At 34.4% G+C, this 23,757-nt stretch overlaps 1 protein-coding gene and 1 long non-coding RNA gene across 3 annotated transcripts in view; both read left to right on the top strand.

The window, feature by feature from the left end:
* LOC139489785 (uncharacterized) overlaps positions 1-23,757 on the top strand; it is a 324,072-nt gene that overhangs the window by 33,483 nt on the left and 266,832 nt on the right. The gene's annotated exons all lie outside the window — the stretch shown is intronic.
* LOC139489797 (uncharacterized) lies at positions 763-11,105 on the top strand. The gene is made up of 4 exons (XR_011656239.1): positions 763-777; positions 1,335-1,382; positions 2,116-2,148; positions 11,057-11,105. It is a non-coding gene; the product is annotated as an uncharacterized lncRNA (long non-coding RNA).

Here is a 23,757-nt window from a genome sequence, read left to right on the forward strand (position 1 = left end):
AATATAATCACATAATCATTAAATATTTGCTTATCTTTAGTAATCAAATAATCATAAACTAAAAATACAGTCCTAGGTAATCAAATAATCATGAAATATTTGGCTTAATAATCAAATAATCATTAAAAAAACGGCCAAGTAATCACATAATCAAAACCCCATGAGGGCCCTCACTACTGTTTTTCCACAACAACAAAAATTATTAGTGTAGGAATTTAATATTTTGTTCCCCACACTTTTATATTTCTATTCATCACAAAAACAATTGTGGAAGTATTAATAATGTTTGTGCCATACTGTTTTACACCTGTTCTTCCTAAAAAACCATTGTGTAGGAATCAATTTTTTTTTTTGGCCATACTGTTCTGTTCCTATTTTTCACAGAAACAATTGTGGAAGAATTAATAGATCCTTCATAATACAAGTTCATAGTATAAGAAATATTCTGTAATTTTTTCCACATTGAACAAATATTACAGTATTTATTTCTTATAGAATAAAGGGTATAGAATATTGGTTCCAACAGCAACATATATTATGACATTGTTTATAACAAAGTTTCCAGGGGAACAAATATATGTTGACATTGCAAGCAAACACATTTAGAGGTCAACATACAGAGTTAAACAGTAAACAAAGCTCTATACAATGCATACATTTCAAGCTCTGTATTGACCAGAAATCATCATTTTGTTGTCTTATCTTTTCTCTTACATCTTTTTTCCATAGTAAAAAATCTTATACAGAAACGAAGAGAAGTTGTACCAGAAACTGAAGGTAAATATAACTATAAAAAAATAAAATTGAGAATGGAAATGGGGAAGTATCAAAGAGACAACAACCTGACAAAAGAACAGTTTACAGCCAAAGCCATATAATGTATGGTTATAATAACAGACCCCACACATTTAAAAACATACGCATTTTGGTGTGAGATGATCTTTTCATGCTCTTCAGAAAAAAACTTTGTAGAAAAATTGATTATTTTCCATTACACATCGAACATCCTTTAAAATGATATATGACTATGTATTAGATGTCAAAATTCAATTATGACATAAAATGTTCTTGCATTCCTCTGAATTTTCTATTGTGATGTCATGAAAAAAGGTGACCATGCATGACTGATAACATCATAATGAAGGAACAAATCTTTCTATAGATAATTCTAATAGAAGGATTGAAATTGTCTATATATATTGTCATTTGAGAAACAGATTTCACCACCAAATATCACATCACATGATGTAGTCGTACAATCTATCTTATACAAAGATGCAAGATAAGATTTATACAACCATCATGCTTACACTTTCTTTTACTCTTTTTCCTAGTAACAAATCTTATACAGAAAACAGCCGAAACTTTACCAGAAACTAAAGGTAACTATGTCTATAAAAAACTATTTCATGGTTATAATACAGGGGTGGATCCATCCATTTTAAAAGGGGGGTTTCCAACCCAGAGTAAAAGGGGGGATGGGAAGGGGGTGTTCCAACTATATGTTCCCATTCAAATGCATTGATTAGCAAAAAAAAGGGGGGTTGATATATTAGGCCTGAAGATGAAATTGATTGCAGATATGCTAAATCGCTGTCTAAATCCTTTCCTCCATTGATTTCTTTTATCCATACTTGATTGGCATAGGATTTTTTCAATAAAAAAAAATTGTCAGGTTTAAAGTAATAATGCATAGTGAAAACTAATATTTCATCAATGAAATTCCAGTCAGATCTTCGTATGAATATCCTTTTCACATTAGATACAAATTATATTAAGTCGGAGAAAGATTTTTCTTAAGTAAAACGTTTCAACTGAGGCACTACACAGGCATCAAAAGGCGTCATTATGAAGGAAAGTGTTAAAGGACAACTCTACGATAGATCCATCCTTTGTTTAACAAATTTGCAGATTTAACATTGTTGTGCTGATATCAGGAGTAGTTATGAATAAAGTATGAGTTTACAGCTGTGTATCACCTTCACTGGTGAATCAATGGATGGGTTTGTTGTAGAGTTGTCACTTGTTAAGACTTACATATATAAAGTATATATATTGACCAGAAATTATCATAATTGTTTTCATATCTTGTCTACTATTTTTTTTTTCATATAGAATTTGGTCTGACGAAAAATCAAGCAATAGCAGGTGAATATAATTATACGACCGCAAAATTTGAAAAAAATTTCGTCGTATATTGCTATCACGTTGGCGTCGGCGTCGGCGTCGGCGTCGGCGTCGGCGTCGTCGTCGTCGTCGTCGTCGTCGTCCGGCGTCCGAATACTTTTAGTTTTCGCACTCTAACTTTAGTAAAAGTGAATGGAAATCTATGAAATTTTAACACAAGGTTTATGACCACAAAAGGAAGGTTGGTATTGATTTTGGGAGTTTTGGTCCCAACATTTTAGGAATTAGGGGCCAAAAAGGGCCCAAATAAGCATTTTCTTGGTTTTCGCACTATAACTTTAGTTTAAGTTAATAGAAATCTATGAAATTTTGACACAAGGTTTATGACCACAAAAGAACGGTTGGGATTGATTTTGGGAGTTTAGGTTTCAACAGTTTAGGAATTAGGGGCCAAAAAAGGGCCCAAATAAGCATTATTCTTGGTTTTCGCACAATAACTTTAGTTTAAGTAAATAGAAATCAATGAAATTTAAACACAATGTTAATGACTACAAAAGGAAGGTTGGTATTGATTTTGGGAGTTAAGTCCCAACAGTTTAGGAATTAGGGGCCAAAAAGGGACCCAAATAAGCATTTTTCTTGGTTTTCGCACCATAACTTTAGTATAAGTAAATAGAAATCTATGAAATTTAAACACAAGGTTTATGACCATAAAAGGAAGGTTGGTATTGATTTTGGGAGTTTTGGTCCCAACAGAATAAGGGGCCCAAAGGGTCAAAAATTAAACTTTGTTTGATTTCATTAAAATTGAATAATTGGGGTTCTTTGATATGCCGAATCTAACTGTCATGACTGTGTATGTAGATTCTTAACTTTTGGTCCCGTTTTCAAATTGGTCTACATTAAGGTCCAAAGGGTCCAAAATTAAACTTAGTTTGATTTTGACAAAAAATGAATCAGTTAGGTTCTTTGATATGCTGAATCTAAAAATGTACTTAGATTCTTGATTATTGGCCCAGTTTTCAAGTTGGTCCAAATCGGGGTCCAAAATTAAACTTTGTTTGATTTCATCAAAAATTGAATAAATGGGGTTCTTTGATATACCAAATCTAACTGTGTATGTAGATTCTTCATTTTTGGTCCTGTTTTCAAATTGGTCTACACTAAAGTCCAAAGGGTCCAAAATTAAACTTAGTCTGATTTCAACAAAAATTGAAATCTTGGGGTTCTTTGATATGCTGAATCCAAAAATGTACTTAGATTTTTTATTATGGGCCCAGTTTTCAAGTTGGTCCAAATCAGGATCTAAAATTATTATATTAAGTATTGTGCAATAGCAAGTCTTTACAATTGCACAGTATTGCGCAATGGCAAGAAATATCTAATTGCACAATATTGTGAAATAGCAAATTTTTTTTTAATTAGAGTTATCTTTCTTTGTCCAGAATAGTAAGCAAGAAATATCTAATTGCAAAATATTGTGCAATAGCAAGATTTTTTTTTAATTGGAGTTATCTTTCTTTGTCCAGAATCAACTTAAATCTTTGTTATATACAATATACAATGTATATTCACTTTTTACTACCAACTGATAAATTAAAATAATCTTTACCATTCAGTGATAACAAGCAGTTTTTTTACATCTGAATATTTTATGATGTATTTAAATGAGTAGTTATTGTTGCAAACTCCATTAGAAATTTTAATTGAGATTAGTTTTGGAATAAGGGAAAGGGGGATGTGATTAAAAAAATTGGGTTCAATTTTTCTCATTTGAAATTTCATAAATAAAAAAGAAAATTTCTTCAAACATTTTTTTGAGAGGATTAATATTCAACAGCATAGTGAATTGCTCTAAGAGAAAACAAAAATTTTAAGTTCATTAGAACACATTCATTATGTGTCAGAAACCTATGCTGTGTCAACTATTTAATCACAATCCAAATTTAGAGCTGAATCCAGCTTGAATGTTGTGTCCATACTTGCCCCAACCGTTCAGGGTTCAACCTCTGCGGTCGTATAAAGCTACGCCCTGCGGAGCATCTGGTTATAAAGATAGAATTGTTTTATTTGCCGAGCTGAACATATTTTTTTGGGGGGAGAGATCCATTTGTGCCACAACTTTTTTCTCCAATGCTACGTTTGCTTTAAAATTACATTGTATCATTTGCGCCAAAAAATAAAACATAAGAGTGTGCCAATTAGAAGAAAAATGACTTCCATCCTCCTTTTTCGAACATCAAACCGGCAGTTTACTCGGCAAATGTTTCCTTTTCTGAAACATACGATCTTCTTACTGCCCCTGCATGGGTACTTCCCAATTTAATGTATGTAGTAGCTTGTAACAACTTCACTTTATTGTACAAAAAGACAAACATTAAAGGATGAAATGCATAAAACAGTTCATAATAATTCCTGTGGAATGCTTCTTTTCCATTACTGATAGATAGAGTTTCAGCCCATACAGATGCTGATGGTGGGACAACAGCACTGTGTCATCAACATATGTGGCTAAAACATAATCAGCAAAAGCTTCTTCTCTTTTGGCATATCTTGTATTAAATATTCAGCAAAGCAATAAGTTTTCTTCTCTCTCTATACATGGACTGTCTAATGCATTTTAAGTCATTTCTCTCCAGATGCTCATCTTCATGTTGAAATATCTCCGAACATATGATACTTTTTAGGCCAAACATAAGAATAAATATTAAATCATATATAATTATGATAGATATGTGTACAGGTAAATTGGCGCAAATGAGTTCCGAATATTGGTGTAATTGATACATTTAAAAAACAAAATTCGGCGCAAATGATACCCTTAAAACAGTTATTGGCGCAAAAGGACTACTGCCTTTTGGGGACACTTGTAGAATTGAAAAGGCTGATAATTGTCACATAAACAAATAGGTGTTCTAATCTGAATAGTTACTTATTAATTAGTCAATTTAGTGATGTACATTATTTTAAAGTAATCTTTCCTATATGTAATTGCTAACATGGTTAGGTCTTACAGATAATTTCCTAAAGCATGTAGAGCAAGACTTTAGTAAGCTTGCTTGCTTTGTTTTTATATTGTACAATCATTAGGATAACACCCAATTAAATTCAAATATTATATATACAGGTTAAACTACGCCTACATATATTGTTTCAAGATGTCAATCATTTTTACAAAGCTTGTATAAACAATTATACAAACAAAGCAAGCAAGCCAACCAAAGTTTTGCTTTACATGCATTAGGAAATCAGCTGTTCTGTCAGCTATTTTGTCGTAAGCCATCTGACTTTAGCTATGTTCAACTTTGACTTTCGGTGTCATTCAGTGCAATAATTAAACAATTGCAACTTTGGGCGATTCATAAATACATCACACAATGAAATTCATGGACGGTGATTGTCAACATCAACAGGTACATTTGTAAGCAGAAAACTTTTTATTTTTCATCTGTCTGTCAATATTTTTTTACGTTGGCAAACGATTGAAACGTGTTATTAAAAATATCATTTGTAACAGTTCCTGTTACCAATAATTTTTGTCGAGCCTTCGACTTTAGTCGAAAAAGTGAGACTAAGCGATCCTACATTCCGGCGGCAGCGGCGTCCACAAATATTCACTCTGTGGTTAAAGTTTTTGAAAATTTAATAACTTTCTTAAAATATTCTGGATTTCTACCAAATTTGGACAGAAGCTTGTTTATGATCATAAGATAGTATCCAGAAGTAAATTTTGTAAAAATAAAATTCCATTTTTTCTGTTTTTTACTTATAAATGGACTTAGTTTTTCTGCGGGGAAACATAACATTCACTCTGTGGTTAAAGTTTTTACAATTTGAATATCTTTCTTAATCTATACTGGATTTCTACCAAACTTGGACAGAAGCTTGTTTATGATCATAAGATAGTATCCAGAAGTAAAGTTTGCAAAAATAAAATTCCATTTTTCTGTTTTTTACTTATAAATGGACTTAGTTTTTCTTCGGGGAAACATTAAATTCACTCTGTGGTTAAAGTTTTTAAAATTTGAATATCTTTCTTAATCCATACTGGATTTCTACCAAATTTGGACAGAAGCTTGTTTATGGTCCTAAGATAGTATCCAGAAGTAAAGTTTGCAAAAATAAAATTCCATTTTTTCTGTTTTTACTTATAAATGGACCTAGTTTTTCTGCGGGGAAACATAACATTCACTCTGTGGTTCAAGTTTTTAAAATTTTTAATAACTTTCTTTTACTGTCCTGGGTTTGTACCAAACTTGGACAGAAGCTTGTTTATGATCATAAGATAGTATCCAAAAGTGAATTTTGTTAAAAAATAAATCCATTTTTTCCGTATTACACTTTTAAATGGACGGTTTTCTGCCAGAAAACAACACATTCACTCTGGTTATTTTTTTAAAAAATTAGATAACTTTCTTATACTATCTTAAATTTGTACCAAACTTGGACAGAAGCTTGTTTTTGATCAAAAGTTAGTATCTAGAATGGAAATTTTGTTAATTTTTGGTACCTGTGAATCTGTATTTTACTTATAAATGGACTTAGTTTTTCTTCCAGTTAACATTACATACAGTCTGCAGTTAAAGTTTTTAAAACATTTATTCCATTCATAAACTATCCTGAATTTTTTACCAAACTTGGACAGAAGCTTCTTACAATAAAAAGATAGTATCAAGAGGAATATTTTTATTGATTGTTTTCCTCATTTTTGTTGAGCCTTGGAGTTACAGCAAAAGTAGGCAAGACACTAAATTTTACACACACTATCCTGTATAATGTTTAAGAAATAAACCTGCTCAAATCGCCTTGGAGGCACATATGGAATGATTTGTGATTGCGATCGTCAAATTTTGACAGATTTTAATTTTGTGATCATCAACTTTTGACAGATTTTAATTTTGCGATCATCAAATTTTGACAGAACTTTATTTTGCAATCAAATTTTGACAGATCTTTTTGGCCATTGTCATATTTTGACGGACATTATTTGTTCATTCGTCAGAATTTGACAGAAATTCTTTTGCTAACGTTTTAATATGACAGACGGTCATTTTTCTAAGTCTAACAGAAATGAATGGTCCAAATGATATTCTCTTTTGACAAATTTGATTGAACCTCAGGCAATCTGATGGTAAATTGAATGTGTTCAATAATTAATAATAATTTAAATACCCTGCACAGTTGGATACCATTCTACGGAAACTTGGGGAGGGGAACCAGAATTAAATATGATAAAAAAAATGTATAGAGCCTCAGTGGTGGATCCAGTGGGAGTTGAACCCCCTTTGTTTGATGATCAATTCATTTGAATGTGGACATACATGTGGTTTGAATCCCCCCTTTTTAAAATGGCTGGATCTGCCCCTGAGTCTTCAAGGCAATTAAGAATACTTAAGTAAAATGTTGGGTTCCATAATGCCCAAAATAAAATAAAGTTCTATTTGATTGATTAATGAGATGAAACACCACATTCTTCTCATATACAAAAGTAAGATGTGGTATGATTGCCAATGAGACAACTCTAGAGCAGATACCAACAATTGCAACATTCTACACCTGCATATGTATTTTTAGGTAGTTCTTTAATTGACATGGGGGATCATGTGAAAGTTAAAAGAAAATCTGCGCACTATAGACTAAAACTGAAAGAAGAAAATCCTCTAAAATATTTAAATTATCTTGAAAAACAACGTGAAAGAGAAAAAAAAATTAGAGACAATCTAAAAAAAGAATTGAAGAAAATAAACCCATCTGATGGAGCAAAAAAACAAAAACATTGTCAATTAGAACAACAAAGACAAAGGCAAATTAATTACATTGAAAGAAAGAAATCAGAGAATATAAACTGGAAACCAAAGTATAAAAAGAGAAAGTTTCAGAAACGCAATCCAGAAATGCAATAAAAAGTCGACAGCAATACAATTATGATAAAAAAAGATCAGCAAAAAATATTCCGTCAATGTTAGCATCTTTTTGTCCCTCAAATGCTGACATTAGCAATGCATTTGTCAGTCAAAAAATTACATTACCAATATACAAAAATCAATCTTTTTCTCTTGTAACAAAATCTCTATTTATGATGGATTGTTTTATAGCTTATGGTGTTGTTTATTCTTTAGTTTTTCTATGTTGTGTCATATGTACTATTGTTTTTCTGTTTGTCTTTTTCATTTTTATACGACCGCAAAATTTGAAAAAATTTTCGTCGTATATTGCTATCACGTTGGCGTCGTCGGCGTCGTCGTCCGAATACTTTTAGTTTTCGCACTCTAACTTTAGTAAACATTTTAGGAATTAGGGGCCAAAAAGGGCCCAAATAAGCATTTTCTTGGTTTTCGCACTCTAACTTTAGTTTGAGCTAATAGAAATCTATGAAATTTTGACACAAGGTTTATGACCACAAAAGAAAGGTTGGGATTGATTTTGGGAGTTTTGGTTTCAACAGTTTAGGAATTAGGGGCCAAAAAAGGGCCCAAATAAGCATTATTCTTGGTTTTCGCACAATAACTTTAGTTTAAGTAAATAGAAATCAATGAAATTTAAACACAATGTTTATTACCACAAAAGGAAGGTTGTATAGATTTTGGGAGTTTAGGTCCCAACAGTTTAGGAATTTGGGGCCAAAAAGGGACCCAAATAAGCATTTTTCTTGGTTTTCGCACCATAACTTTAGTAGAAGTAAATAGAAATCTATGAAATTTAAACACAAGGTTTATGACCATAAAAGGAAGGTTGGTATTGATTTTGGGAGTTTTGGTCCCAACAGTTTAGGAATAAGGGGCCCAAAGGGTCCAAAATTAAACTTTGTTTGATTTCATCAAAATTGAATAATTGGGGTTCTTTGATATGCCGAATCTAACTGTGTATGTAGATTCTTAACTTTTGGTCCTGTTTTCAAATTGGTCTACATTAAGGTCCAAAGGGTCCAAAATTAAACTTAGTTTGATTTTGACAAAAAATTAATCGGTTGGGTTCTTTGATATGCTGAATCTAAAAATGTACTTAGATTCTTGATTATTGGCCCAGTTTTCAAGTTGGTCCAAATGGGGGTCCAAAATTAAACTTTGTTTGATTTCATCAAAAATTGAATAAATGGGGTTCTTTGATATGCCAAATCTAACTGTGTATGTAGATTCTTCATTTTTGGTCCTGTTTTCAAATTGGTCTACATTAAAGTCCAAAGGGTCCAAAATTAAACTTAGTTTGATTTTAACAAAAATTGAAATCTTGGGGTTCTTTGATATGCTGAATCCAAACATGTACTTAGATTTTTGATTATGGGCCCAGTTTTCAAGTTGGTCCAAATCATGATCTAAAATTATTATATTAAGTATTATGCAATAGCAAGACTTTTCAATTGCACAGTATTGCGCAATGGCAAGAAATATCTAATTGCACAATATTGGGAAATAGCAAAAAAAAAATTAATTAGAGTTATCTTTCTTTGTCCAGAATAGTAAGCAAGAAATATCTAATTGCACAATATTGTGCAATTGCAAGAATTTTTTTTAATTGGAGTTATCTTTCTTTGTCCAGAATCAACTTGAATCTTTGTTATATACAATATACAATGTATATTCACTTTTTACTACCAACTGATAAATTAAAATAATCTTTACCATTCAGTGATAACAAGCAGTTTTTTTTACATCTTAATGTTTTATGATGTATTTAAATGAGTACTTATTGTTGCAAACTCCATTAGAAATTTTAATTGAGATTAGTTTTGGAATAAGGGAAAGGGGATGTGATTAAAAAAATTGGGTTCAATTTTCTCATTTGATATTTCATAAAAAAAAAAAGAAAATTTCTTTAAACACTTTTTTGAGAGGATTAATATTCAACAGCATAGTGAATTGCTTTAAGAGAAAACAAAAATTTTAAGTTCATTAGACCACATTCATTCTGTGTCAGAAACCTATGCTTTGTCAACTATTTAATCACAATCCAAATTTAGAGCTGAATCCAGCTTGAATGTTGTGTCCATACTTGCCCCAACCATTCAGGGTTCAACCTCTGCGGTCGTATGAAGCTACGCCCTGCGGAGCATCTGGTTAGCCATGGCGTTGTCAGTTTGTTTTAGATTTACGAGTTTGACTGTCCCTTTGGTATCTTTCGTCCCTCTTTTAGCCAATGTTATCTATAGCAGTAAAATCAACTTTACTCAACTTTAAGCAAAACTATCAGAGTTTAATGGCATTAATTTTGTCAAAATGTCTGCCAAAAATGACATAAAGGAACATTTTTTTTTAATTTGTTAAATAAAAGATTATTATTAGGGGAATAAATTTTCTTTTTGCATATTTTGATTGTGTACCTTATTTTCTACTAATTTGCCAAAAAAATAGTAAAATAGAACAAAAAAATATATTTTCAAGGTAGTTGTTTGTGCACTTTTACATGGAAGATGTCAGGTTCTGTTGTTAGGAATTAATGGATCCTCCATAATACAATTTCTGAGTAAAAGACATATTTTGAAATATTTTTTCCAATTGCACAAATATTACAATATTTGCTCCTTATGTAATAACACAAAACAGATATTATGACATTGTTTATAATAAAATAAATTTTCCAGGGGAAAAACTAAATTTTGACACTGCAAGCAAAGTCATTTAGATGTCAAAATTCAGTTCAACAATAGACAAAACTCTATACAATGCATACCTGTAGCCAGGGGGGGTTCGTGGGTTTCGGACGAACCCCCCCCCCCCCCCCACCCCACCCCCCCCCTTGAAAACAAATAAGCACTGTTAAAGTCAATGTTCTGTTCGAATTGTGTTTGTTAAAGTCAAGTTCATGAGTTCAAATCCCCCCCCCCCCCTGGAAATTCCTGGCTATTGGCCTGTAATGCATACATTTCAAGCTCTGTATTGACCAGAAGTCATTATATTTGTTGTCTTATGGTTTCTTTAACTTTTTTTCATAGTAACAAGTCAAATAAAGAACACAGAAGAAAATTTATCAAAAACTGGAGGTAAATAATATTTTAAAAAACTACTATGAGATCTCACACATTTCACACATTTAAAAGCATATAATTTTTGGTGATGTTCTTTTCATTGTTCTCAAAACAAAACAAAATGTAGAAAATTGATTATTTTCCTTCAAACATTGAAGATCCTTCAAAATGATATATATATTTATGTATTAGATGTAAAATTCAATTATGACATCAAATTTTCTTGCATTCTTTTGAAATTTCTATTGTTAAGTCATGAAAATAGGTGACCATGTATGATGATGACATACTGAAGGAACACAATTTTCTGTAGATTATTATAATAGAAAGATAAAAATTGTCTATGTATTGTCTTAAATCATTAGAGAAACAGATTCAACAACCAAATATTGTATCACATTTGATGCAAAGAGAGCACTTCTAATTGTAAATGTATTTAAAAAGCAAAACATTTTGTGCAATTCCAATACCATAATTCATGCACATGATCAAAAAAATGATACCGAACTATTTTGATAATTTTTGTCGAGCCTGCAACTTTTGTTGCAGAAAGCGCGACATAGGGATAGTGATCGGGGGGCGGTGGCGGCTACGGCTGCGGCGGCGGTGTTAGCTCACTTCTTAAAAGCTTTATATTTTAGAAGGTTGGAGGCCTGGATGCTTCATACTTTGTATATGGATGCCTCATGTTACGAAGTTTCCGTCAGTCACATATCCAATGTCCTTGACCTCATTTTTATGGTTCAGTGACTACTTGAAAAATAAGTTAAGATTTTTTGTAATGTTAAATTCTCTCTTATTATAAGTAATAGGATAACTATATTTGGTATGTGCGTACCTTGCAAAGTCCTCTTGCTCGTCAGACAGTTTTCACTTGACCTCGACCTCATTTCATGGATCAGTGAAGGGTTAAGTTTTGGAGGTCAAGTCCATATCTGAGATACTATAAGCAATAGGTCTAGTATATTCGGTGTATGGAAGCACTGTAAGGTGAACATGTCCAACTGGCAGGTGTCATCTGACCTTGACCTCATTTTCATGGTTCAGTGGTTATAGTTAAGTTTTTCTGTTTTGGTCTGTTTTTCTTATACAGTATGCAATAGGTCTTCTATATTTTGTGTATGGAATGGTTGTAAGGTGTACAGGTCCAACTGGCAGGTGTCATCTGACCTTGACCTCATTTTCATGGTTCAGTGGTTATAGTTAAGTTTTTGTGTTTTGGTCTGATTTTCTTATACTGTATGCAATAGGTCTTCTATATTTTGTGTATGGAATGGTTGTAAGGTGTACAGGTCTACCTAGCAGGTGTCATATGACCTTGACCTCATTTTCATGGTTCAGTGGTCAAAGTTAAGTTTTTGAGTTTTGGCCTTTTTTTTTTAATACTTTATGCAATAGGTCAACTATATTTGGTGTAAGGAAATATTTCATGATCTACATGATAGTCGCGCAGGTTTTATTTGACCTTGACCTCATTTTTTATGGTTCATTGCTCAGTGTTAAGCTTTTGTGTTTTGGTCTGTTTTTCTTAAACTATAAGCAATAAGTTAATTTTATTTGTTGTATGGAAGAATTGTTAGCTGTACATGCCTACCTGGCATGGTTCATCTGACCTTGACCTCATTTTCATGGTTCAAAGGTCAATGTTAAGTTTTCTTGGTTTATGCTAAGTTATGTGACAGTTGTAATAAAGTTTTATTATTAGAACTATCAACATAACATCAATGATTAGTAAAGAAGGCGAGACATTTCAGTGTGTGCACTCTTGTTAGTTGAGGTTTATTGTGAAATCATTGAACAATTCTATAGTGTGTATCAACGCTATTTTATAACAAACTCCCTACTATAAAGTATTGTACAAGTTATATGAAAAGTTTAGTCAAATTTTGTACAAATTGAAATTTGTACCTAAGCACTTTTTAATCATGATTTGTACAAAATGTTAACTTGTACACAACATATAAAGTAATGCTCATTAAATATAAAAAAGGACATATGGTATGATTGCCAATCGGCTAATAAATAGAAGGACCTCAGTTTCTGATGAATAAGAAACACTGTGAAATGAAATATTATCAGAGCTATGCAAGAAATTATTTCCTGTTGTTATACGACCGCAAAATTTGAAAAATTTTTCGTCGTATATTGCTATCACGTTGGCGTCGTCGTCGTCGTCGTCGTCCGAATACTTTTAGTTTTCGCACTCTTACTTTAGTAAAAGTGAATGGAAATCTATGAAATTTTAACACAAGGTTTATGACCACAAAAGGAAGGTTGGTATTGATTTTGGGAGTTTTGGTCCCAACATTTTAGGAATTAGGGGCCAAAAAGGGCCCAAATAAGCATTTTCTTGGTTTTCGCACTATAACTTTAGTTTAAGTGAATAGAAATCTATGAAATTTTGACACAAGGTTTATGACCATAAAAGGAAGGTTGGTATTGATTTTGGGAGTTTTGGTCCCAACAGAATAAGGGGCCCAAAGGGTCCAAAATTAAACTTTGTTTGATTTCATCAAAATTGAATTATTGGGGTTCTTTGATATGCCGAATCTAACTATGTATGTAGATTCTTAATTTTTGGTCCCGTTTTCAAATTGGTCTACATTAAGGTCCACAGGGTCCAAAATTAAACTAAGTTTGATTTTAACAAAAATTGAATCCTTGGGGTTCTTTGATATGCTGAATTTAAAAATGTACTTAGATTTTTAATTATTGGCCTAGTTTTCAAGTTGGTCCAAATGGGGGTCCAAAATTAAACTTTGTTTGATTTCATCAAAAATTGAATTTGTACATTTTTAAAGTAAAATGAGATTTTATTAAATAAATACTTACCATCATAAATTCTGAGTGCATCCATCTGCGCAAGTCTGACAGGCGGAAAACCCCAAAATAAAAATATCATCCAATGAGAAGAGGGATGACCAGTGCCCGTATAACCATGCCTTTATATCATCCATTTAATTTTCCAACATAAGCATGAAGCCATAGGAAAAAAACAGGGGATTAAGGGGAGGTTGGGAGGGACCTTTAATTTATGATGGTAAGTATTTATTTAATAAAATCTCATTTTACTTTAAAAATGTACAATTTTATGTCAATAAATACGTTACCATCATAAATTCTGAGTGAAATATAGAATCTAACACAAAGCTGAATCCCCTGAACCAGAAGATGCAGGAGGAAAAACAACTCTTTGTGCGGAAACTAAAGGTCCTAAGGAGTACAAACTCTGAGCTTGAGTAGCTAAAGACTGCAGATAATGAGAAATGAAAGAATTTTCAGTTCTCCAGAAACCTGCAGATAAGACTTCCTCTAAAGAAGCATTATTAAACAGAGCCCAGGAGGTAGAAATAGCTCTAACATCATGGGCTTTAATATGCATACTATTCAGAAGTTCTTCATTAGAAAAACTGTAAGCTAACTGAATAGTTTTACAGATCCAAGATGAAATGGTTTTAACAGACAAATCTTGTTTTCCTTTGTTAATAGGAATAAATAACCTGGAATTTGAGGAGGTGCGGAGACTTTGAGTTCTCTGAAGATATAAAAGTAAGACTCGGATAGGACAGAGTACTTTAGAACTTGAATCAACAGGAAGGGCTGGAATCACTATCGGTTCTGAACCTCTACCAGGAATTTGATTTTTGGCTAAAAAAGCTGGATCCGTTAATAGGGTAACAGATGACTTATCCCTATTAAAACGAAGGCAGTAGTCAGCAGTGGAAAAAGCATGAATTTCACTTCTTCTTCTACCAGAAGCTAAGGCAAGAAGGAAACAACACTTATACGACAAAAACTTGATTTCAACCTTTTCCGCAGGTTCAAAAGGATGGTTTTTTAAAGCTGATAAAACAAGACTCAAATTCCAAGACGGGATTAAAACTCTCTGTCTAGGGCGTTCAAGAGTGAAATTCTTAACTAAAAGAGAAATGAATTCATCATTACCAAAGTCTGGACCTCCAGACAGTAGAATCGTCCTAGAAATAGCTGATCTATAGCCTTTAATAGTAGAGGGAGATAATCCTTTCTCTTCAAAAAGGTGGATCAGAAAGTCTGCTAGTTGTTGTACAGAAATTTGGAAAGGATCAATTTCCTTCCCACTACACCAACTACTGAAGATAGTCCACTTGGCATCATAGACGATGTTAGTGGAATCTCTGACTGCCCTGGAGAGATGTCTGGCTGCGCATTCAGAAAAACCTCTCTCCTTGAAGCTATCCCTGAGAGAAGCCACGCGAACAGATGTAGCTTCTCTGGATTGGGATGAAGTATCTTGCCCTTGAACTGGGACAAAAGATTGTGTCGTACTGGTAGAACCAGTGGACGAGCACAGGATAGATGAAGAAGATCTGGAAACCAGGCTTGTTTGGGCCAAGCTGGAGCAATAAGAATGATCAACCCTTGCTCTGCTGAGATCTTCCGAAGAACTTGTGACAGAAATCTGAACGGTGGGAAAGCATAAGCGAACATCCCGTCCCAAGGAACACTCATGCAGTCCACTGCGTAAGCTTTCGGATCTGGTACAGGAGACATGAACACTTGAATTTTGTAATTGAGGCTCGTTGGAAACAGGTCTACATGGGGAGACCCCCACTGAAGTGTTATTGCCTGAAATACTGATTGTAGAAGTTCCCACTCTGTATTGACTGGAGTAAGTGTTCTTGACAGAGCATCTGCTAACACATTGAGTTTCCCTGGGACATGACGAACTACAATCTGTAGATGAAGTTGATTGCAAAAAAGAAGGATTTCTCTTGCTAAAAGATACAGCTCGTAACAATGAGTTCCCCCTTGGTTTCGCAAATAAGCCACCACAGTGGTGTTGTCCGTTGCTAGAACCAGAGATTTGTTCTGCAGTAGGGACTGAAAATGAGACAGGGCAAGAAGCACTGCCTTCATTTCTAGTATGTTGATGTGTTCCTTCAAAAGATCTGGAGTCCACACTCCTGACACTGAAAGACCTTCCAGATAAGCTCCCCAACCGAGGTTGGAGGCATCTGAACAGAGTCTGATTTGGGACTGGAGAGGACAGAAGTTGGCCTCTCAAAACGTTTGCTTGAGAAGTCCACCAAACCAAATGAGGACACAATTCCTGATGAATGATTGGAACTGGAAACTCCCAATTCTGTGTAGCTGGGAGCCAATGTTGGTGTAGATAAAATTGAAGAGGTCGAATGTGAAGGCGACCAAGTGGAACAACATCGGCTAGAGAATTTAAGAGACCTAGCAGTTGTGAAAACTGGCGAGCAGTGACTGTTTTTTGAGATAGAAACAGATGAATTTTTGAACAAAGATTCTGAAACTTTTCCTGAGGAGGTCGAACTATGCACTGATGAGTAAGGTAATGTTCGCCTAGGAAAATAAAGTCCTGAGACGGAATGAGGTCCGACTTTTTCCAAGAAATGAGAAACCCCAGAGAGAGCAGCAATCTGATGACTACATCTGTATTGAGATAGAGTTTCTCGGGAGAAAGTTCCTTGATCAGTGAGTCGTCCAGGTAAGAATGAATCTGAATAGCCTGTGAATGAAGGTGAGCAATTGCTACCTGCATAAGTTTGGTGAAAGCTAGTGGTGCAGTTGACAGACCAAAAGGGAGAGCCCTGAACTGGTAAACCCTTTTGTTCCAAACAAACCGAAGGAATTTGCGGTATGAATGGCAAACTGGGACATGAAAATAGGCGTCCGTCAGGTCCAGGGATGTTGTCCACATACCTGGAAGAATAGAAGCTCTTATTGAACGATTGGTCTCCATTTTGAAATGGGGAATAATCATATAAGAGTTGAGGATAGACAAGTCGATGACCGGTCTCATTCCTCCGCTCTTCTTCGATACAAGGAAGAGACGAGAATAGAAACCTGGATCTATTGAAGATACAGGGACTTCCTCCACTGCCCTCTTTGTCAAAAGAGTCTCTACTTCTGTTGACAGAAGAAGAAATTTCTGTGGATCTTGAGTATTGGACAGTGGGATAGGAACAGGTGAAAGAGGTGGTTGTTCTTTGAATTGAAGAGTCAATCCCCCTCGAATTACTGACAGAACCCAACAATCTGAGGTAATACTTATCCATTTTTTTAGAAAATGAGTTAACCTCCCCCCTACTGGTAATTGAGAAAGAGGAGTTTTGTAGTACATCTCTGGATTGGGTTCTGACAGTAACGTACGAGGGGGCAACTTCCTAGGAAGAGGGATTGGCCCTCTTGCCACCTCTCTTAAAACTGTTAGGTTTAGACCTAGGGATTGAAGATTTCTTCGGTTTATTACCTCCATCAGTAGTGATTTTCCTCCTCTTCTCCTGAGAATTATAAGATGAGCCTCCAGCAGAGGAATAACTACCTCGCTTAGAATTATTTCCCGAAACAGATACATTTACCTTCACTGGGACTGGAGTTTGATTGAGATGTTTCTGTACCTCATCAAGTGGTAACCCAAATATCTTCTCATCCAAAGGAGACTTAATTAAAGCATCCTTAAGATTATCTGACACCTTTGCCTTCTCCAAAATTTCAGATCTTTTGGATAAGGTGCAGTTGGCGATGGAACCCATAATCAGCAATTGGGAGGCACCCAAAGCCTTGTCTACCTGTAATAGGAAAGGTTTGACCTCTGGTGGAAGAGAAGAGTCTTTAAGAACTGGGGCAACTGCTGATAAGAAATGTTCAGCAGTGCCTAGAACATGAGAAGCGTTTCTAAGAAGATTCTCTGTTTTAGACCAAACAGACTGAGTAAGACGCAGTCCATCGGCGGGTTTAGAAGAAATAGTAGATGATAACACTTTGTCACATTTGGGTACTAGTTTGCCCAAAGTAGAGTCAAAAATTTCATAATCCTTAGAGCGGAACTGCTCAGAGAATGAGGCCAGACCGAAACCAGTAACCTGGGAAAATTGGGACTCATTAGACACAATCCCATCATTAATGATCTGCAAAGAGTTGGACATATGATTAGACTGTGGAAAACTACTATGAGATTTATTATCATCTACAGGCAGACCACATGAAGCCTCAAAAGTGGAGGTTAGTTTCTTGGGTCTGGGAGGTGACTGAAAAGGCACCTTGTTGACATCTCTCATGATAGTATAAACAGAATCTCTGAGATCCTTCAAGGAGGAAGGGGCATCTTCAGTCTCTGGTTCTTTACCAGAATTGGTAGAAGACTGACCAATTACAGATGAAGATAAAGACACAGGAACAGAAGGTTGCGAAACAATCTGAGAAACCTGAACTGAGTTGTCATCTTCATCCGAAGTAAACCCTTCTTCTTGGCTGCCTGGGGCAACTGAAAAACGTTCCTCCTCATCACTGTCTTCCAGGTCACTTCCAATGTCATGATCTGGACGGAGTGAAATCACTGGAGAACTTGACTTATTGGCAATGTTCTCTAGTGTACACAGGCGATTGGAGAAGGAAGTCAATTCCGAAGAAATAGATTGACGAAAATCATCCAAAATACTCTTGAACCCATCTAAGGAGGGGCCAGAGTTAGCTACCTGATTAGACTGATGCCCAACAGAAGAGGTAGGCAGAGCAGCAGGTACAGATATACTACTACCCCTACTAGACACTGCTACAGGAGGAGCAGGAACTGATAGATTAGGAGTAGTACTCTGTGGAACAATAACTGGTGTTGGTCCACAATAAGGCCAGAAACCTGGAAAGGGCTGACTAGGAAAAACCTGATTAGGAAAACCTTGACCAGGAAACCCTTGACCATGAAAACCCTGACCAGAAAAGCCTGAATAAGGATAACCCTGAGACCAAGGAGGTCTAGACCATGACATGGCATTACTAGCCGAAGCCGGTAAAGTTAAGCCACAATAGGACGCTGGTGCTCTAGAACCAGGTAAGTTCAAACCCATAGAGATACCAGGGTAAGATGAAATGGACCCTGTGGTGTCAACTGGCCTAGAAAAAGTGTGTGTAACTGTAGCAGTGGTAGGGACACCTCCATCGTAACCGACAGAACCTGCATGCAGGGTCTGTTGACCGGTCTTAGTAGTCACCGAAGTAAAAACGTCGGTTAGTTGACTACTTATAGGAGGGGTTCCCTGCCCTACCGCTGTTACGGTCACAGGAAAGGGTAATGAACCGTCTAAGAAAACATCATTACCTGTAATGGCCTCGTAAGGACTGGGAGCATTAAACTCCATAATTAAATAAGTATGAAGTTAAACACTTATAACAATAATATAATAACAAAAAATGTCAAATAAATAATGGTATGGGGATACCTACGATATTCAATATAGAAAAAACAAAAAACTTCAGTCTTCTCTGTAAGTTATGTACTAATACAAAAATACGTGTGTCTTGATGCGCAGGCGGAAATTAAATGGATGATATAAAGGCATGGTTATACGGGCACTGGTCATCCCTCTTCTCATTGGATGATATTTTTATTTTGGGGTTTTCCGCCTGTCAGACTTGCGCAGATGGATGCACTCAGAATTTATGATGGTAACGTATTTATTGACATAAAAAAATGTATTCTTTGATATGCCAAATCTAACTGTGTATGTAGATTCTTAATTTTTGGTCCAGTTTTCAAATTGGTCTACATTAAGGTCCAAAGGGTCCAAAATTAAACTAAGTTTGATTTTAACAAAAATTAAATTCTTGGGCTTATTTGATATGCTTTATCTAAATATGTACTTTGATTTTTGATTATGGGCCCAGTTTTCAAGTTGGTCCAAATCAGGATTCCATATCAAGTATTGTGCAATAGCAAGAAATTTTCAATTGCACAGTATTGCACAATAGCAAGAAATATCTAATTGCACAATATTGTGCAATAGCAATTAATTTTCAATTGGAGTTATCTTTCTTTTTATAGAATAGTAGTTGATAATATATGTTGGAAATTTGCCAGACATGACTATGATGTCATTTTCTATTTTTATTTGCCAATAACTTTATGTAAATAACTACATTGGAAATTTGCCAATATAAAATGTTGCTGATGAAGCTTTTTTTTCCTTATCTTATCTAAAATGTTTTTAGATAATGTATGTTGGACATTTGCCAGACATGACTATGATGTCATTTTCTATTTTTATTTGCCAATAACTTTATGTAAATAACTTCATTGGAAATTTGCCAATATAAAATGTTGTGGATGAAGTTTTTTTTATTGTTTTATACAATAAACAATGTATATTCACTTTTACTACCAACCAATCTTTACCATTCAGTGATAACAAATAAGCACTTTATTTTACATTTTAATATTTTATGATGTATTTAAAAGAGTAGTTATTGTTGCAAACTCCATTAGAAATTTGAATTGATATCAGTTTTGGAAAAAGGGAAACAGGGATGTGAAAAAAAAGGGGGGGGGGGTTTAAATTTTTCTCATTTCAGATTTCATAAATAAAAAGAAAATTTCTTCAAACATTTTTTTGAGAGGATTAATATTCAACAGCATAGTGAATTGCTCAAAGGCAAAAAAAAAAGTTCATTAGACCACATTCATTCTGTGTCAGAAACCTATGCTGTGTCAACTATTTAATTTTAGATTTAAAAAGTTTGAAGAAGAAATCTTTAATTGATTTGTAAAATCTTGACATTTGTTTTGTGTAAAAAAAAACCATGTAATGTCAAAAATTTGATCACAATCCAAATTCAGAGCTGTATCACGCTTGAATATTTTGTCCATACTTGCCCCAACTGTTCAGGGTTCGACCTCTGCGGTCGTATAAAGCTCCGCCCTGCGGAGCACCTGGTTTTTATATGGTAGGACAAAATAAATTATTTCATGTTGATTTTATATTGTAGGACAAAAGAAATTCGATAAATTTAGTGATGTTCAATTCATCATAAGAAGTAAGTTCCTTATAAATACAACAACAAAAATTAACTTTAAGGATGTACTTAGGTCAGGTTTAGGAATTTGTGTCAGATGTTCTGATGCCCCCGCCTGGGATTAAGTTTTTCCCTTTTCCATCTGTATGTATGTCCCAAAATTGGTTTCCATTCTCTAACTTTAGTTTGCCTCAACCAAATGTTATGAAAATTATACACAATGCCTATTACCACAAAACACACATCAAGTTGGAATTGTGGTAGCTTCAGTATAACAGTTTAAGAGTAATGCTTCTGTATAAATTGAAAAATTGCTAAAAATTTAGCTTCCGTTCTCTCACTCAAGTTTGCCTCAACCAAATGTTATGAAACTTATACACAATTGCCTATTACAACAAAACACAGATTAAATTTGAATTTTACTTGGGTCACTGTAACCATTATTGAGTTATGACCCTTTATGAATAAAAAAAAAATGGAAAATGTTAAATTTCCGTTCTCTTACAAGTTGCCTCAACCAAATGTTATGAAACTTGTATGCAATGCTTATAACCTTATAAACTTGAGTTTGCCTCAACTAAACATAATGAAACTTATACACATTACTTATAACCACAAAACTCAGATCAAGTGCATTATGGGTAGCATGACTTATTGTCCTGAGTAATGTCCCTTTATGATGTTGTATGCAAGAGGGGATTTTTTTTGTCTTCTGCTCAACCTTTCTCAACAAGTGGGAATCTGACAATGAGGTATTAATTTGGCGTGGCCTAATGTATCTTTCAATAAATTATGATTTACATTAAAAATAATTTGAGAAAATATAAAAAAAATTATCTTAATGTTTAAATATATACAAATAACATTAAATAAATAAAAATGACAAAATTTAAGTATCTAATTTGTTTCATTTATTTTTCATTAGGTCCTACCATTGCTGATTCCATTCCTGTATTGGCCTCAGGGATGCTTGCTTGTAGGATATGTCCAAAACAATTTTGGCATCTTGATAGTCTGCTACAACATCATGATATGCAACTTCCGGAAAAGAGGACCGACTGTGGCCATGTTATGTTTCATATTATTTGTGATGTGTGCCTAATTAGGAGGGATAATTGGATAAGAGCAACCGACAGTATCATATGTTTTTGTGAAACTTGTGATAAGACCTATACATCTCTCCTTCAATTTAATCATCATGTGATCTTACTCCACGGAGAGAGAAAACAATGTACTTTTTGTAAAAAAGACTTTTTGCTTAAAAGAGAATTCAGAGACCATGTTTGTGAAAGATTGAAAAAATTAAATCATAGCTATAAGATGGAAAAGTTTGTAATTTGTTATAAGATGACTGTACCTTTAATACAAAAACTATCAAAGCGACAAAAGCTAAATGTTCAAAAAGTTAAAGGAAGTACAAATACTAACAATGGTATAATTTGTAATAATTATGAGGCAGAAGGTGACAACTGTACACGTAAAGCAGAAAATGACATCAATACAACAGATGGTGGCAATGGTACACATTATTTAGCAGAAGGTAGCAATGGTACACATTATCTTGCAGAAGGTGGCAATGGTGCACATTATTTAGCAGGAAAGAAAAAGACAGTAAGCACAAAAGACAGTGCATCCAAGATTGTGAAAACTCCAAGTGAATTATTCATAAGAAGTTGCACTTTAACAGATAGCAAAAGTGAAAAAGAAACATATATTGTCAGAAGAATTAACACTAAAACAGAGGCTGTCACTAGAAGTAACACTAAAGCAGAGATGGTCGCTAACAGTAACACTGAAGCAGAAATGGTCACTTATAGTAACACTGATCCAGAAATGGTCTCTAACAGTAACACTGATCCAGAAATGGTCGCTAATAGTAACACTGAAGCAGTGATAGTCAATAACAGTAACACTGAAGCAAAGATGGTCACTAATAGTAACACTGAAGCTGAGATGGTCGCTAACAGTAACACTGAAGCAGAGATGGTCGCTAATAGTAACACTGAAGAAGAAATGGTCACTAATAGTAACACTGAAGCAGAGATGGTCACTAATAGTAACACAGAAGTAGAAATGGTCACTTTTAGTAACACTGAAGCAGATATGGTCGCTAATAGTAACACTGAAGCAGAAATGGTCGCTAATAGTAACACTGAAGCAGAAATGGTTGCTTATAGTAACACTGAAGCAGAGATGGGCGCTTATAGTAACACTGAAGCAGTGATGGTCGCTAATAGTAACACTGAAGCAGAAATGGTCACTAATAGTAACACTGAAGCAGAGATGGTCACTAATAGTAACACTGAAGCAGAAATAGTCACTAGAATTAAATCTGAAGTAGAGATAGTCACTAATAGTTACACTGAAGCAGAAATGGTCCCTTATAGTAACACTGAAGCAGAAATGGTCCCTTATAGTAACACTGAAGCAGATTTGGTCACTAGAATTAAATCTGAAGTAGCGATGGTCACTAATAGTAACACTGAAGCAGTGATGGTCGCTAATAGTCACACTGAAGCAGAAATGGTCACTAATAGTAACACTGAAGCAGAGATGGTCACTAATAGTAACACAGAAGTAGAAATGGTCACTTTTAGTAACACTGAAGCAGATATGGTCGCTAATAGTAACACTGAAGCAGAAATGGTCGCTAATAGTAACACTGAAGCAGAAATGGTTGCTTATAGTAACACTGAAGCAGAGATGGGCGCTTATAGTAACACTGAAGCAGTGATGGTCGCTAATAGTAACACTGAAGCAGAAATGGTCACTAATAGTAACACTGAAGCAGAGATGGTCACTAATAGTAACACTGAAGCAGAAATAGTCACTAGAATTAAATCTGAAGTAGAGATAGTCACTAATAGTTA

The sequence above is a fragment of the Mytilus edulis genome, chromosome 9 (assembly GCF_963676685.1).
Source record: "Mytilus edulis chromosome 9, xbMytEdul2.2, whole genome shotgun sequence".
Taxonomy (NCBI): Eukaryota; Metazoa; Mollusca; class Bivalvia; order Mytilida; family Mytilidae; genus Mytilus; species Mytilus edulis.